Raw genomic sequence first — 18,791 nt, 5'->3', positions numbered from 1 at the left:
ATCCAGTGATACTGAGAATTATTAAACAAACAAAAACCCGACTCCTTTTCAGTGCCAGGTGAATGCTCCTTCATCACAGACTGCAAATGATGGAAAGAGAAACGCAGATCATTCCCAACACGTGGCACGACAACGTGCTCGGCGCTTCCCCAGCCTCCTCTAGCCCGTGTTCACAGCTCCTTCCTGATTCCTCTCTTCGTCCCTTCCCCACAACAAGCTAACTTCTGATCATCTGCCAGCAACCCTCAGGAACTACTTCCAGAGGAAGGTGGGGTGTTGTGATCCAGAAAACATGGACTCCGGTGTCAGAAACACTTGGGTCCCAACACCAGCCCTGCCATCTCCTGGCTACGCAATCACAGGTAAGCTACTTAACTTTTTTGAGACCCAGTTTCTCTTTTAACAGTGAATTACACAATCTGCCTGGCACCTGGAACGTGCTCACTAAGTGGTGGCCGTTATTATTATTGCACATGATGATTTTATATATATAAGTGAGATTATGCTTTATGCTCAACAAATGAATGGGATACTTTCTGAAAAGTTCTCTTTGCAAAAACTACAGTTTCACAAAAGCAGACATCAGGCAAAGGCATAACCTGGGCATTTTCTCTTGCCCTGAGCCCCCAGCTCGGAGGGCTCCTAGGAGTCTCTGGCATTTGCCATTCAGTCTCCGGCTTGGCTTGACAGGGTGAGACACATCTTGCTGCTGCTGGCTCACTCTGCTTGTCTGTCCCCACCGCCTCGACTCCTCATTGATTTAGGTCACGTTTACCTGTAACCATGCCTGAGCATCTGCAAGAGCAAACAAGTAGGCAACAATGATGAAGAAAGCGCAGGCACATACCTTTCAGATAGCATCAGCGCCCCACTGGCTGGTCCCAGTGCCCCGACATGCTTCCTGCTGCCGTCCACTGTCCAACAGCTCTGCTGTTCACAGCCGGGGAAGCCTGATTCTGTGAAGCAGAAGCCTTTCAATTAGGCAGGACGCTGGTGTCTTTTTTTAGCTCAGGGGTTTCTGAGTACGTGATTGTAAATTCAGCATGTGTTGGTCCTTAAAGCTTAGGCTTGATTGGTTTAGATCCGACCTGCTCAGTCTGTCTCGAACGTGACAGGAAATATGGACAAGAGAAATGGACAGCCCTTTAACAGAGAATCTATAAAAATTAAAGGGTAATATGCTAATTAGACTGGATGTTATTCTGGACATCCTTCCAGATGAAGCCGGGCATGGAGGGAACCCCAGGTCCCAGGTGCCTGCCAGCAGCCGGAGCGAAGCCTGGCTCCCAGGTGCCAGAGGGAAGCTGGTGCTGGCAGCCGGGGGAAGGAAGGCCTACTCTTGCTCGAATTCCGTGCATTGGGCCTCTAGTCAAATATAAAGGAAAATTTATCATCGAAAACTTTTGAGTCACAGCCTTTCACCTCTATAAATGGAGTGCTTCCTTTTTACTTTCAGGACGACCCTTCCCTTTAAAACCAACGCTGGCAGAAAGAGTTTTGGGAATCAATTAACAGCAAATTATGTGTCATGAAAACATTCGTTTCAGGTCAACTCCCCTCCCTAAACCCACTCAAATAGTCTCTAGGTTCCTTTCTTGAATATTTAAAATTGAGGGGAGGCTACCTGCTTGCTAACCAGGATGCCATGTTTTCCTGTTTCAGATGAGAAATCAACCTCGGGATGCGACCTGAAGTAAAGTAAAACAAGGCATAAGGAAACCGATTTTATCAGAGGCTAATTGACAGATTCCCATTGCATATTTCTGGTCACAAAAGCATCACCAAACTTCTAAATAAAGAGCCAAAACACTGCTAATATTAATCATTGAAATAAATGTGAGCTATACATTCATTGTATAAAGATTAATAAAAACAATTGAGATAAGTATTTCCAACCCAGTTAATTCCAGTTCAGGGTTGAGGGTGGCTGGAGCCTTTCCTGGCAGCTCAGGGTCCCAGGTGGGAACTGACCCTGGACGGGACATCCTTCCATTGCAAGGCACAGACACAGACATTCAAACACACCCTCACACTCACACACACACACTCACACTCACACACACACACTCACACTCACACACTCACACACACACACACTCACACTGGGACAGTTTAGTTCTGACAATTTAGAAACAATATAAAGTCACATCTTTGTGATTGGGAGGAAACCCGAGTCCCCCTGCAGAGAAGGGTAGAACATGCCAAGTCCACACAGATAGTGGAATTCGTATTTTTTTTCTCATGGGCGACTTCGAACAAAATGATGTTATTCAAGAACCTGCTGTATTACAGATTCCATGTTCTTCTTGGAGAAATGATTTCTTCAGCACAGGGAAGCATGTGGCTTATTTTAGAAAAGCACATCGTGACTACTGGTGGTAAGATGTTTATTTAACACTCACCACCTGTCTCTTTTGCTGTGCTGAATTTTAATGAGCTCTTTTAAAAAGTGATAGCTAGTTATTTCTCGTGGTTCAGGCATTCATTCACTCAACAAATATTCACTGAGCATCTACTATGAGATGTTGGGTTGAGCAATGGGATAAAACAAGATAAAGAAATCAGTCCCTGCACGTGGAGAGCCTACAGTCAGGTGCAAGAGGTAAATATTAACTTTTTAAAATCACAAAAAAATCCAATTTTACATACTGTGATAAATGCTTTGATGCAAAAAATAAAAGCCTAAAAGGGACATTGATAAGGAACCCAGGATAGTAAGCTGCTGCAAGGAGATGTTGACAAAGTCATGAACTGGGTAATGTTATTAATTTTTTTGTATACTCAGCCCCTCTTCCAATGCCTGGAACATCGCCAATTAATTGTGTAAATTAAATAATCTTATATGAGGCCCATTTTTGCTCAAAGTCTCTAATTTTATTAAGTAAACGCTTGTACATACTGTCTATTGAGTGCCTAGCATGGAGCAGGCATTGTTCTAATTCTTTGTGTATATTAGCCTACTCACTTCTCCCTCAAAAATCTGAAGTAGGCATGAGTACTATGCCTTCATTATGTAAATAAGAAAATCAAGGCACAAAGAAGTCAAGGCATTTGATCAAGGTCACACAGTTATTTGGTGGTAGAGTCTGGATTTGAACTTTGACCACCAGACTTTAGAATCCCATTTTCAACCACTGTGCTACACAGCTTCTCAAGAGTTAATGGGCTTTGCATTGACTAGAGGGATGTGCTGAACTGTGATGAAATCGGAGAAACAAATGGAAATAGAAAATAGATAGCATGTATTCCCCCAGAGATGAGCACTCCTGTGGTTATAAGAGAGCAAGAGAATAATAATGCAACTATATCACAAATCACCCCCTCTCCCCTGCCCCCAGCTTTTATAGCTTTGCTAAATCCCTTTCTTTGACCCAAAGCAGGCATTTTCCTCCTTGACTCCACAGATATCCCTGTTGCTGGGGTGACAGGTCCTGGTTGGTGGCTTTTAAAGCTTCTGGGAAAATCCACCTGCTGTAGTCACCACAAGGCTTCACCATCCCTTTACCATTGTCAGGTGCCCCTCCTCCAGAGCCAGCAGCCTTAGCATCACCTTCAACTCTCCTTTCTCTGCTGGGGCTCTTCTCTCTTCTACATGCTTCGGGCTACACATGACATGGGGGATACAACAGGCTGGATTGTACCCACCTTGTGGTCATCATAGTCTTTGCTTTTCTTCTGGGCTCTACCTCTTTTATCCTGAATCTGGGAGAATGCGGGTTCTCCCCTCCTTTCCTCTCAAAGCAATAGAGAGAGCTTCTGAGAAAACGGTCATGCACTTGCACACCCTCTAGCACTCCAGTCTCCCTTCCACTTAGAGTTACCTTAACCCTGTGGTCGGCAAACTGCGGCTCGAGAGCCACAGGCGGCTCTTTGGCCCCTTGAGTGTGGCTCTTCCTAAGCCTTAGGAGTACCCTAATTAAGTTAATAACAATGTACCTACCTATATAGTTTAAGTTTAAAAAATTTGGCTCTCAAAAGAAATTTCAATCGTTGTACTGTTAATATTTGGCTCTGTTGACTAATGAGTTTGCCGACCACTGTCCTAACCTCCTGCTCTTTAGACTCAGATTGGTTTCCCTTTGACTTTTTTTTTGTTCATTTTGGGTGCCTACTTCCTTACTTGGGAATTCATGCTCCACCATCAACGTTTCTGCTCTGGGGATATATGTAAGTCACCTGAGTTTACTGTAGAAGGCTGGCAGGGCTGGGAGCCTCCCTTCGGAGCCAGCGCTCTGGGCCTGACAGCGGGACCTGGACAAAAGCTGTGTCTTGAGCAGGAAAAGAAGAGGAAACATGACGACTTTGACCATGAGGCCCAAGGTCTGATCCTTGGAAAACACTGTAGAATCTCTTCTGGTTCTGGAGATATTACATCCAAGTAGGTCCAGATTCCATTTGTTCTCAGGTCATGTGATAAGAAAGCTTTGTTTATAATATTTGGAAGTTTAGTAAACTGAGAATATGCAAGTGAAGAACTGTGGGATTTCAAAACTTCTAATATGCCTCGTGCTACATGAGGTGAAGATGCAGGGGAAACTACAGCCTGTTCTATGGACGACTGGCCATATCGGGCCTTCTGATTTTGCAAAGGGAAGTGAAGCTCCTATTCTGGAAGAAAGAGGGCCCAGACTTTAACTCCAAGAAACTAAACTGGAACAGGTTGTTGTCAGGGTGATGGGATGAAGTCTCTGCAACTATATTTCCTTTGGCGAAAAAATATATGTATTTCATACCACACTGTCCCTGAACATTATTGCTAGTTGGTGGGAGATGAGTTTGAGGCCTTTGCTGGGCAGTTATCCCAACGGAGAAGTGGGAAAACTTTAGGCAGCAACATTACGAGACCAAGTCTTTGGGCCTGAGCTCAGGTAGTTATTGAACATAGTTGGCTGCCTAGACTGTTCTGGAATGCCCCAAGGCCGCACTGAGAGCTGTGCGTGGAAGGGTGCAGGAGACGCTCTTTCTGTTATAGTGCATTACAGAACCACAGCTGCTGCATAGCACCAGTCACCTCCAATTCATCCTGCTCGGGCTTTTCATTAGGAATGTGTAAGCTTGCATAAGAGAATGCTTTTAGGTCTCCATGAGGCCTTCGACTCAAATGGTTGAGCTGTCATTAAAGGACTGTGGGATTCTTGTGGCTGACTCGGTATTAAAATACCTGGAAGATGATGCAAATAGGTATGGACCACTTTGCCAGGTTGGTACAGCTTCCCAAGCCTGAAGGAAAGGGAGGTTATACACCATCACATAACAGAGAAACCAGAAACAAACCAAAGATTTTCATTGGCAAAATGTACTTAAAAATGTCATCGAATTCAGCAGCAAAATCAGCATATCATATGTATATTTTAAAAGAATTGACTCTGTGAGTCATAGCATATATGAAAACCTGACCACTTGCAGAGAGGCAACATTTCAAGGCCACTCAGAATAAAAAGGGGCTTCTCAATAATGCCAAAATGAAGTTACTACTGATGTTGGATTTGTAGAATGAATAATGCCATTACTCTATTTAAAAAGATTTGGGGATTTTGCTTTGATATAAGAGCAAGGAAGGCAGCTATCCAATTAAGTCCTTACTATTATGTCCCCCGCCACCCCCATTCATTCTGTTAACTCAAATCGGAACAAATACTCAAGTCCTCAATGATTTCCTTTTTTTAAAAATGTATTTTATTGACTTTTTACAGAGAGGAAGGGAGAGGGATAGAGAGTTAGAAACATCGATGAGTGAGAAACATCGATCAGCTGCCTCCTGCACACCTCCCACTGGGGATGTGCCTGCAACCAAGGTACATGCCCTTGACCGGAATCAAACCCGGGACCCTTCAGTCTGCAGGCCAACGCTCTATCCACTGAGCCAAACCGGCCAGGGCTCAATGATTTCCTTGATATTAGTCAGAGCCCACCTCACTGGCTAGATGTACCTACTTGCAAATGGGCAGGTTTCCCCACAGGGGCTATAAGACACACACATGGTTGATAGAGATTATAGAGTTGCATAGGCCCATGCAATATATAAACATGTGTCTGTAATGTGTTTAAAATAAAGACAGATGGAAGAATGTGCCCACTAGATGAGGAGACAGGAATATGTGTGTGTGTTGTTCCAGATCTTCATCAGTATTGCTTCAGCTCATGTCAGGTATATATTGTAGCCTCCAGAAAACCTGTGCACACCCCCCTCCCCAAGGGAGCCCCAAAGAAAGGAAATTGTAGTAGGCACACAATTCATCTCTCGACACCCACCTGCCAAATGTTGGCAGACTACTCCGGATCACAACCCACATGTTGTGAACCACGATTTCACCTCCCTGGGTAGCATGTGGTTTTGAAAGGCAAAGGCTGGGAGTTGACGTTCCCAGATGCCATATGTATGCAGTTAGCGGACAACTATGGTCTCTTTATATGTACATGGCCACAAATCACTACAGATTGATGCCTGGCTGATGGACTTGATCTCCTGCAAATTCCCCATATGCTTCACTTTATTCCAAATGAGTTGGAGGAAAATATGCAGTATTTTGACAGAAAAATGGGAAGCCTCTATTTTCGGTGGAACTGTGGCATAGGAAGCTACAGTGGGTGGTGGAGGGACAGTCAACTTTTTCTTAATTTCCTTACACATTCAAAAAACAAACAGAAAGAAAGAAAACAAACTGCAGTCAAAATATCACAGCCACCGGGGCTTCCTCTGACTGGAATGGAGAGGAATGGCCATCTCCACGCTGACAAACCTCGGGATTTCCAGTTTCTTTTAAAATTGTCTCACTTTCCTTTTGTTCTCGCCCATTCATCTCTCTTCCCCTTTCCTCCTTCCTATGTATGTACATATTATTTTGCTCATATCGTAAAGGATTTGAGACAGTCAACAAGAACAAGTGCAATTACACCTTACCCTCAGCACCATGGCAATTAAGAGCACAAGCTGCCCATAAAACCAACAGAAGTTATTATCGTTGAGGCTCACATAACATAGTTCTCCTATGAGTGTCCTTAGAATAAAGACCAAAGGAGGGGCACATATCTTACATCCTGTTTTATTATCAGGGAGGAGGAAATAAATCGCTCTCTCTTGTATATGTATCCATGGGAGTGTGTGTGTGGCGGGGGGGGGGAGGGGGACGGGAGTAGGGGACAGTTTGAGTGAGGATGGAGGGCCCTCATCTCTTGCTTTCTTTCCTCATGAAATATTTCAAACAAACAGATAAGTAGAGAAAGTATCAGAAACATCCAGTGTATACACTCACCCCCCAGGTTTAATAAAACCTATAATGTTTCCAAATTTCTTCAATATTTCAGATGTAAGTGAAAATTCCTGCCTACTCCCCTTCACTTTTATCGCCTCCACCTCTCCAACGGTGATTATGAATATGGGATTTATTTTTCCCGTACACACTTATGCATGCTCCTAGGGGTTGACATGTACACGGTTTCTGTTTCCACCACCACAACCTACATTGTTGTACATATCTCCTCGTGCGCATTTTCAAGAGTCTCCCTAGAGCAGAAGCACTCAAACTTCAAAAAAACACATTTTACATTATAACCCGCAACACATACACAAACAAACTGGTCTCAGGTCAGATTCCCCAGCAGCAGAGACCCACTCAGAACTGCTTGCGCGAGGGAAAGCCTGCAAGCCAGTGAGGGAAGTGAGAGGGGAAGCAGCTAAGCAAAGTGTGGTTTCTGGGGAACGCTAGTCTCGGCCTGGCCCCTTAGGGAATTCTGGGCTGTGAAGGGCATCACAGGTTTTCCCAGGAGGGCAAAGGGCTTGGCTTTCATACCTCTTACTTGTTCTTATTTGTCAGCCATTGGTTGCTCGCCACCTCTGGTGGGCCTGTGCTAAGGAGAGTGTAACCTGCCAGGCATTTCCAGTTGAAGTGGCTCCTATCAGCCAGTGACAGCTAGCGTTCTGGAAGGGAGTGCAGCTGTGAGCCCTTAGCAGCTAATACAGCAGTTGGGGGTGAGCACACCAGCTCTATAAAGGGGATCTGGGCGGGCGTCATGAGCATTGACCACACCGTCCAACAAGTGATACATTCTGATATCCACCCCCCTACTGTGTCCCTCCTCTCCCCTCCACCCCTCCCCCCTTCCTTCTGTTCATTGCCCACTAAATCAATTTCATTAGTTTAGTGAATTAGTGAGGATAAGATGGATGATTCAATAAATGGTGCTGGAATAATTGGCTATGTATGTACAAAGTAAAACAAAATTAAACAAAATTATATCTCTAATCTACACACACACACACACACACACACACACACACACACACCTCAAATCCTTAGGTGAACAAAGATCTAAATGTGTTGTCACTTCCCTCTCCTCTCTTCGCTCTGCCCCCCATTCTGTTCATTGCCCAGTCAATTTGATTTTATCTCTTAATGGGTCACAACCTGAAGTTTTAAAAACACTGTTCTAGGATATATTCAGAAGGGGAATTGCTGGAGTAATTAGCAGATGTTACCACATGGCTCTACAAAGCATCAATTTTTTTTCCTGCCAATAGTAAGAGGTTTCTAGTTTTTATCACCTTCAGTAGATACTTGCCATTGTTTTCAGACTTTAATTTTTACCAAAGTTATGGTTGTAAAATGGATATATCATTGCTGTTGTAAATTGAATTTCTCTGATAACTACTCAAATTGAGCAACTCATATTTATAGTTCAATAAGGTTTCCCTTTTGTAACTTGACCATTTATATTTATTGTTCTTTGTTATTGTTGATTTCTAGGAATTGCAACATAGTGTTGCAAATACCTTCTCCCTGTGTATGACTTGACATTGTGGTGTCTTTTTTTTAAAATTTTTAATATTACTTTAAAATTAAAACATTTTCAATTACTATTGACATGCAATATTATATTAGTTTTAGGTGTACTGCATAACTTATGAAATAATCACCCCATAAGTCTAGTACCCATCTGACTGTGTTTTCTTTTGATGTACAGAGTTTTACATTTTTATAACATCAAATTGAACTATATTTTCCTTTAGGTTTTATGCTTTTTTGGTATAGTTATTATGAAATTATTCTCTAGCTTGGAGACATAAAGACATTTTGTGATTTACCTCTATTTTGCTCTATTTTCTTCTAAACAATTTTAAAATGTTTTTTATATTTAGATCTTTATTCATTAATTTTGGGTGGGTTGTAGATTAGGGAATATATGTTTGTTCTATTTTCTGCATAAATAGCTATTTATTGAATAACCCATCTTATTCCTGGGATTTGTAATGTGTCAGTTTCTCCTGTATCCATCATGTGTGAACTTTTCTTATATGTACATGTACTTTTAGGTCTTGCTATTCTATCCTATTAATCTGTCTGTCTATTCACTTGTACCAATATCATACTCTTTTAATTATCAAAGAGGAGGAAACAAATCACTCTCTCTTGTATATGTATCCATGGGAGTGTGTGTATTGGGGGGGTGGTGAGTGGGACAGTTTGAATGAGGATGGAGGGCCCTCATTTCTTGCTTTCTTTCCCCATGAAGTATTTTAAATAAACAGATAAGTATAGAAAGTATCAGAAACATCCAGTGTATACATTCACCTCCCAGGTTTAATAAAGCCTAAAATGTTTCCATATTTCTTCAATATTTCAGATATAAGTGAAAATTCCTGCCTACTCCCCTTCATTTTTATCCCCTCCACCTCTCCTACGGTGATTATGAATATGGGATTTATTTTTCCCGTACACACTTTATGCATGCTCCTTTTGGTTGACATGTACATGGTTTCTGTTTCCACCATAAAAGAACAACCTACATTGTGGTATGTATCTCCTTGTGCACATTTTCAAGAGCTTTATTTGTTCCCTTTTCTCCCCTTTTTATTCTTTTTTTATATTGAATTTATTGGAGTGACATTGGGTAATAAAGTTATATAGATTTCATGTATACAATTCTATAATACAGTGTCTGTATTTTGTATTGTGTGTTAATTGTATAGTTTTATGATAAATCATGATATTTGATAGGGCCAAACTACCCACTTTGTTCTTCAAAAATTTCTGAGATATGTTTGTCCTTTTTTATGTTATATAAATTTTAAGACTAGCTTTTAAAATTTAATGAAAATGTATTTTGTATTTGCTATTTTATTTCTTTCTTCCAGTTTATTCTTCTTCTTATTGAGGTAAATCACTTAATAGTTCCCTTTGTGAGGGTCTGAAGGTAGTAAAGGCTCTAAGTCTGTATGTGGTGAAAAATTATACAGTTGAAAAGTGAGTCATAAAATTGTAGATTGACAGTTATTTCCTGTCAACCCTGAAGATATTCTGCTATTTTTTTGTCTAAGGAAAAGGATGCTGAGAGCTTTAAAAGTCTTCTTGTTTTCCTTGACGTTCTTACAGGTTCATCATGATGCATCTACTTGTGGATGTGTTTTTACATATTCAGTTCAAGACTCAGGGAGGCACTTGTAACCCAAGGATTAGTGTTTTCTTTCAATTTTAGAGAACAATTTATTATACTTTTAGATCTTTTTTTTCTTCATTCTGTTCCTTCCTAAATTACTATTTCATACTTTCTCCTCTTTCTTCAAACATCTAATACCTCCTCTACCTTCATCATCCAAAACAAATCCTTCGCCTCTTACTCCAAGTTAGCTTCTCTCAGGTTAACTCTCTTTTCTTTCTTTCAGATTCAATCCATTAACAATCCTCTTGGCTCTCATTTAAAAATAAACCCCAAAGTGATCACTTTTCACCACCCTATAAAGCTACCATTATCTTTCTCCTTTTCCGTTGTCCTCCCTCGTCTATTCTTAGCATTTAAATTTTAAAATTGCATCCCCACCCTTGCCCTTATCTTTAATTTTCCTCCATGGTGCTTATCACAGTTAACATCACATATAAGTAATCTTTTTCTTTTTCCTCCATTAACATTTTCACTATTTCCCTTTCTCGCTAATATGTGAGTTCTGGTTAGACAAGAATAAAGACGCTTAGAAGAATAAGGATTTTTGTCTATTTTGTTAACTATATGCTCAGTATCCAGAACAGTGTCACACATAGAATTCATTACACATTTGTGAAATAAATACATACATTTAAAGGGAAATTTATCTTAGATTTATCGCATCTTGGGCATATCCTTTAGGGCTGAAATTTGTGGTGGATGAGAGATGGAAAGCTAAAATACGTGTTGAGAAATATATCTCAAATAAAGAACATGAGACTGTTTCAGAGAATCAGCATTCCATCCTGGATCTTAGCATTCATGTGAATTTTAACCCTTTGCGGTCCAATTTTATTTTTGGAATCACAAACAGTCTGGTCCGAATTAATTGACGGGATTGAATGTTGAACTTACTGACAATGCATATAATCGCAGCGGTTTGTGGTGTCGACCTCAGCTCCACGTTGGACCTGCTCCTAGCGCCTGGTCTGTCGATCAGCCTGGACGTTGGACCGAAAAGGGTTAAAGTCAGGGCATCATGACTGCATTCTAAGTGGGGAGATGGTGAGACAGGCAGAAGACAGAGAAACAGGAAACTTTGCAACCACCTGCCCAAGTGAAAGCTAAATAAACAAACAAACCAGCCAACTGTCCTTCTGGGCTTCTGACCGAGGTGCTGGAAATCACAGGAGACTTTCCTGGAACATGTGTTGTGTAACAAGTCCCGACAAATACATGGATCATCAAAGAGATTTCTATTTTATATACTGAGAAGCTTTATGATCCAGGAAGTGGTCAGGCCATCTGGGATCTCCTGCTTCTCCATATGGAGCTCTGATTGAATATGTGAGAATAAGGGGAAAGCTTGATGTTAGTGAACATGAGCTGTGTGGAGTCAGCATGGGGGTGCATCAAAGGTGGTGGTGAAACAAAGGGGTTACTTTCCCACCAAGCCCTTGTAGAGGAAGACAGAAGGTAAGCATTCCTGACAAGAAAGGAAAGATGAGCCCCATTTCTCCCAGGTGATGATGTTATGGGATGCTGCCACAGACAAAGAACCAAGCATTTTATTGGGATGGAAATTAGTGAGAAATTCATGGAAGCAGCATGTCACCAGGAAAACAAATTGTTTTTAACTATAGGAACCAGCAGGTATTCGTCAGGAAAAATAGTAATAAACTGCATGTATATAGCATGTTATACTTTTTTCAAAGCATATAAACCTCATAATTTGATATTTTCAGGCCTCTGAGGTAGGTAGGTAGGACAAACTGTTTGAAAAGCAGAAACTGAGCCGTAATTCTTTCACCACAGTGTCCTGCCCTCCTCACCCTACCAGGATCTAGTATGGTGCTGGATGCACAAAGAGCTCTTAATCCCTCTTTATTATAGTAAGTCCCATTTTACTGTTAAGATTGAGAGAAATCATGAAGTTATTCGTCGCCAAACATCACATGGCACAGCTGGACCAGGAGTACATTTAATAACTTTTAAGCCTTGTGCACTCAACATCCCATCACATGCCCTGCCAAATGCGCCAATGTCCAAAGACCACACAGATACAGGAACAGGAAATACAAGTGTTCTTGGCAGTTATCTTGTGCCAAGGGTCACTGACCTTCTTGATGAAGAGCTACTGTTGACTTACCTAAAATTTAATAACCTACCAATGAAGCCACTATTAAGAGTTGCTCAACATAAGCACAACTTGCCAGCTCTGAGAAGCTTGGCACAGCCATTGTGTTGGCCGGAATGTTCAAATTCATTCATCCCAGGAAATTTTATTAAAATATCTAAGATTGGCCTAACCTCAAGGAATTAGTGCCAAAGAGGTTCAAGAAGAACAAAACAGTGGGGTTTTTTTTTCCAGCACAAGGTGACTGACTCAAAAAGCCTCACTCTTTTTTTCTCTTAAAGTCAGTGTCCAGCTCCAACACAAACATAGGTAACAGACCTCCTCACCACAGGTGTTCCGGTGTGCGTCCTCTATCTAAAGGGAAACCCATCCCACATTGTAGGCATCCACCTGCGAATGGGAGACTCTCGCTCATCAGCAAGTGTACGCAGTCTTCTCCAGACCCTCTGCCATGCATGTTAATGTCTCCAGAAACCTACCAATTACGGTAATATACGGGGCCTACCAAACCCCGTGGATGAAAACATAGGTGTCTCTCAAATGTCTTCTCTCGCTATCTCCCTAATCCACATATATACAACAACAGAGGTAATATCCGTTACTAACTCTTTTTCTTCCTCAATTCCCTAGCCTTTTTATTTCCTTAAAGTGAATTAAGTGACTAGCACGTCATCATTAGGATCCCGCCATAAACAAAGTCATTTTCCTTGCGTCCCAAATGATTCTGGGTTTCGTTGGCTCCACTAAAACTGTCAGTGGTTAAGAGTTGTTGCCACTTTTCACCACGCATTTACATAAAAAGAGCTAGGGCTCTCTACCGCCCCATCCTTTCCTTTTTTATCCTGTTCTGGAGGGACCTATATGTTACCATAATGCTATTTAGTGATTTTGGACAACTAAAGGGCTCAGTGGTGACTATCTTCCCATTAGCAGTAAAGAAGAGACTGGCTTTGGACTAACTTATCTCAAAAAGTGAGAATTCTAGATTGAGAAGTTGAGCCTTGCTTTATCTCAATGGCCAGCTGACATTGAGAAATCTTTTAAATGAGAAGGCAGTGATTGATAGGAGGGATATATTTAGAAAGTTACCAAATTAGTTCGTTTCTAGATTTTTTTCTTTGCCTCCTATTGAAGTCTAGAATTAAAATATTGAGTTTTATTTATTTATTGAAATTTTATATATTTTACAAAAGGAATGTGAAGTTGTCTGCCACAAAAGATGTATTAGCTTACTAATGAAATTAATATAAAAAAATAGATCACGGGACTGCTTTTCAAATCAGGGTAAATGTGTTAGAAGAAATGGCGTATCTATGGTGGCAAGAAGTCAGAATTATAGAAGTATGGCTGAGGGTTCTAGAGCCTCAAGGAGAAACGGTTAACTGAACAATAACTCCAAGATTAGATGATGAAGAAGCCAGAAGCAGACCATGGCCTGGAGGATACCAGAGGTCTGTTTTTTGGTAGTGGCAGTTTCTTCGTAAGGAGGTGCCTTGGAATGTGAAATTCCTTCGTGTAGGTCTAGCCAACACTGTGCTCTGATCAAGCCAGAGATTTGGCTCTGAGTTTCCTGGCTTTCAGAGAAAAGGGACAATATGGTCAGTTATCCAGCTTTTGATAGCAGAATGGAGGAAGCTTAATAGGTCCTCAAGACGATACATTTTTATTTTGGCAAAGAAATTGTCTCTTCTTTTACTTGCAACATGAACAAATTCTGGGACCTAATGTATGATTATAGCTAATAATACTATATGCTTCAGAGTTACTAAGAGATTAGATCATAAATGTTCTCACACAAAAAAATAGTAATTATATGATGGAATGGGGGTTTAACTATTTGATATATTGATTACTGTAACATATCAAATATATCACAGAATATTAAGTCAACATATATTATACAATATTATATATCAATTATCTCTCAATAAAACTAGAAAATAAAAAGGAAAATGTCACTTCATTGTTGGCTTTGGATAAGTAGGCTATGATATTATATATGAGTACCCATGGCAAGAGCCACGTGACAAGGAACATTGAGCATCTTCTCAGAGTTGAGAACAACTCAGCAAGATGGAGACCTTAGTCCTACAACTGTGAGTAGATGAATGTCAAAACCTGAGAGCTTAGAAGCAGATCTATCCTCAGTTGAGCCTCCAATGATACCTCAGCTCTTACTGACACCTGGATTACAACCTGATGAGATCCTCAGGTGGAGAGCCAAGTTTACTCTGTGCCTGAACTTCTGACTTACAGAAACTGTGAGATAATGTGTGTGTGTGTGTGTGTGTGTGTGTGTGTGTGTGTTGATTCAGGCTGTTAAATTTGTGGTAATTTGTTCCATAGCATAGAAAACTAATACATCTGGGCATTAAAAGACCTGGGCACCTATCCTAGAATCAATCCTGTATGAACATGAATAGGTTACTTTACCATATGTAGCATCAGAACTAGAACTTCATGGGATATTAGAACTCCAGGAACAATCTTATACAAGTTACTCTTGTTTATGTTTCTCTACTGATCCATAAAATCTAAGTCTAAAAATCCCTGGTTTGAGAACATTCTAAATATGGAGTACAGATTTTCTGGAGTGGTTTTTAATGCTCCCAATACAAGCTTCAGTGAGTGTGTGTGTGTGTGGGGTGGGGGGGGGGGGTGGTGGTGGTGGTGGTGGTGGTGGTAAAGCAACTTATTTAATGTGACCAGAATAGATGGACAGGGCGCTAAAAATCCAGAGGAGTGCAGAATGGAATAACAAAGTCTAATTATAAGTGACATGAAAAGGGTTCTATTACCAGCAGTCAAATCAGAGACACCAGTGACTAAGTAGACAAATATGAGAGTCAGAGTTCTTGGAGGTTTTGATGTGACAACCAATAGGAACAAATGAGTGGATGGATTTGGAAATTCATAATTTAACGATGGTGGCCTGCAGTGACTTCCTTGTTTAGAATTAATTTTTTCCTGGATACCTTTTGGAAACTCAAGGCTCATCATTGTGGGTACTCCTCTGTTGGAGAGCTAGGAAAATGGTGGCTTCAATCCACAGATCATACCTAGAGAAGGCAAATTGCTTGCCTAAAGCCACCTAGCCTCATCTCAGGGAATAAGTCTGTTGTCACTGAGGTCGTTAAAAAAATGGATAGAATGAGTTTCACAAAATGCTTGGAAGATGCAAAAATGGGAGGTGGTGAAAGTTCTGGTGAAGATAGAAAAGCAATACAAAAGCAAACTAAGATCAGGAATGTAGGCAGGAAATAGTCAAATGTGGTTCAGATTGGAGGAAGAGAACCCAAAACATCTGGGGAACAATAATTTGAAACAGATACTCTCCAGGAAAAAGCAATCTGGAAAACAGTTGTACGGTGAGAGACTTGGGTAGCGCTGTTAAGATAAATGGGGTCCCCAATGCCTGTGCAGTGGCCACACTGGGTTGGAAGTCACAGTTAGGGAGATTCAATGGATAAGGAGAGAAGATGTAATTCTGTGGGTCTAAGTATCTGAAGCCACGCTCTCCCAGTCCCTCTTGGCTGTGCACTCAGATCCCTCTGGCTGAAGGAAAAGTCATAGATAATGCACTGCTAATGAAGACAAAGTTCTGACAAATGAATCCTGTTAGCCCTTAAGGCAGCTGGAGCCCCTGGGCCAATTCTTCAGGCTTTCACCAATCTATCTCTCTCTCTCCCTCTTTTTTTTACCCCAATGTGCATTCAAATATTACCATGGTCTCTGTGTGCCATCAATTAAAGCAGGTTAGGACACACAGACCTATTAGAGTAGACTACCCCATTCTCTGCCTGTTCTTCCTAAATACCATCAATTAAAAAATTTTTATAGCTGAGTATTGCACAGGTACTCCTTACTGAAAAAAGCACAAACACTAGGTTTTCAGCTTGATGAATTGGGTAGACTGAACACACCTGTGTAACTAGAATCCAGAGTGATATGTTGAACATCACCAGAACTCCAGAAGCACTTTCCTGCCCCCCCCCCCAAATGATACCCTCCTCCTGATCACTACTCACCCCTTAACAGCATAGATCACTTTTGCCTGAACTTAGACTTGCAAATTTTTATATCTGGCTTCTTTTGCTCAATATTATGTTTGTGAGTTTCTTGTATGTTGTTTCATGAAGTTACACATTTTCATTGTTGCATAGTATTTCATTGTTGCATTGTTGTGTAGATATATTTATTCATTCTATTTGTGATGAACATGGGTTGTTTCAGTTTGGGACTATCACAAGCATTTTTGTTTCATTGGTGAGCATATGTACATATTTGGTTTTGTCTCAACCAGCTTCTAAGAGTTTTTTGAGATAATCTCCAAATTGCTTTATATGCCTGAAGTTCCCATGAGCTCAAGACACATTTAATTATCTTTTTCTCTCTGTCTCCCTTGGGAAAGCTGGAAACAATCAATTGTCATTATTAACTACTAGAGGCCTGATGCACGAAATTCGTGCAAGGGTAGGCCTTCCTTCCCCCGGCTGCTGGCTTCGCAGCCCCGGCTTCAGGGCCCACCCCCCATCTGCATCCACTTTGGTCTGGCGCTGCCCACATCCACTGCCACACCCCCCTGGTTCCCCAGTTCTGCAGAGCCCCCCCCGATCAATCGCCTGGCAGAGGGTGGCCTGGGCCTCCCTCTGTGGGGTGATCATGGGGCAATGGTCGGACCCCTGGATCAATCGCATCACCAATGTATGTCATAGCATGATCATCTGGACAGTCGTTCTGCTGTTGGGCCGTTCGGACGATTTGCATATTATGCTTTTATTATTATAGATTATTCTCAACTAAGTCACACCAACATATTAATTTACTTTTTTTAGAAGCATGATTACAAGTGAAATATAAAATGTTTACAAGCATTTTGTGAAAAACCTTTGTTCAAAAATTGAGCCAGCTTTCTGTTCAATGGCTACTATAAAAAACAGAAGGATACCTGTCTAGTGAACCTACCACGAAAGAGGCATTGGATGTCATCACTGCCCCAGAGGAGATAATAAAAAGAGTCAGAACCCAGGGTTCCTACCAGGATTCCCTTTTGAGAACTCCATAATCCACCTCAAAGAGGTTGACCAACCTCTGTTTACCACACGTGTATTCAAATATTACCATGATCTGTATACACCATCCTATATAATAAAAGCATAGTATGCAAATTGTCCCCTGGACTGGGAGTTCATCCAGGAGTTTGACCAGGGGACAGGGCTGGCCAGGGGAAGGAAGGGAGGCCCCGGCCGGCAGCTGGCAGCCACTAGGGACACTACCAGTGCACAAATTTTGTGCACTGGGCCTCTAGTAAAATATAAAAAGCATGCTCTTCTTTTGATGCTTTAATATAAACACTTGATAACTCTCCCTTCTCTGATAAAGATAGTAGAGATTTAATGCCTAACTGATGCCAAGATTTGTATAACACAAGTATCTTAAATACTCTCCCCACCACCACTTCTTGCCTTAGAAGAAATTTGGGAGAACAAATTTCTGAATTTAATCTCTGACAGGTTAGCCTGTTCTTATAGTGCTGACATTTCCCTTGAAGCAAGCATTTTCCTGAGGTGAACTGGATATGCATTATTTAGGGGAAACATTTTGCAACAGACTGATGCCCAAGGCATCATTAATATGAGGAACTATCCCTAGCCAGTTTGGCTCAGTAGATAGAGTGTCGGCCTGTGCACTGAAGGGTCCCAGGTTTGATTCCCACCAAGGGCACATACCCGGGTTGCGGGCTTGATCCCCAGTAGGGGGTGTGAAGGAGGCAGACAATCAGTGATTCTCTCTCATCATTGATGTTTCTATCTCTCTCTTCCTCTCCCTTCCTCTCTGAAATCAATAAAAATATATTTTAAAAAATATGAGGAACTAACATGGCGATAGAAAATAAAAGAAAAAAGAAGTCTTGTTTTGTTTGAATGGCTTTATGATTTAACATTGAAAGGTGGTTCTATCAATGTTCCCTCCCCTGTAATTAACAGAGATGAATACAGAGGAACTCGAACAACAGCAACAAAAAAGGTTTACTGGGAAGACATTGAGAACATCACAGACGTGAAGTAATGGCTGAACAGTAAGACTGGAACATGCATGAAGAACCAGCATGCTTTCTGTCCAGGGAGAAGGACCACCCAGTTTGCATTAGTGCTCCTTCCTTAGGCCAGGCAATGTGGCTGGAGTTGGGGTGGGCTGCGGCAGGCTCGGGGACTCAGCCTGGGTCATGGGCTGGCTA

Source organism: Myotis yumanensis, unplaced genomic scaffold, assembly GCF_028538775.1.
Source record: "Myotis yumanensis isolate MYYU_CA2020_CCGP unplaced genomic scaffold, mMyoYum1.0.hap1 SCAF_12, whole genome shotgun sequence".
Classification (NCBI taxonomy): domain Eukaryota; kingdom Metazoa; phylum Chordata; class Mammalia; order Chiroptera; family Vespertilionidae; genus Myotis; species Myotis yumanensis.
This window is presented reverse-complemented; position numbering follows the sequence as displayed.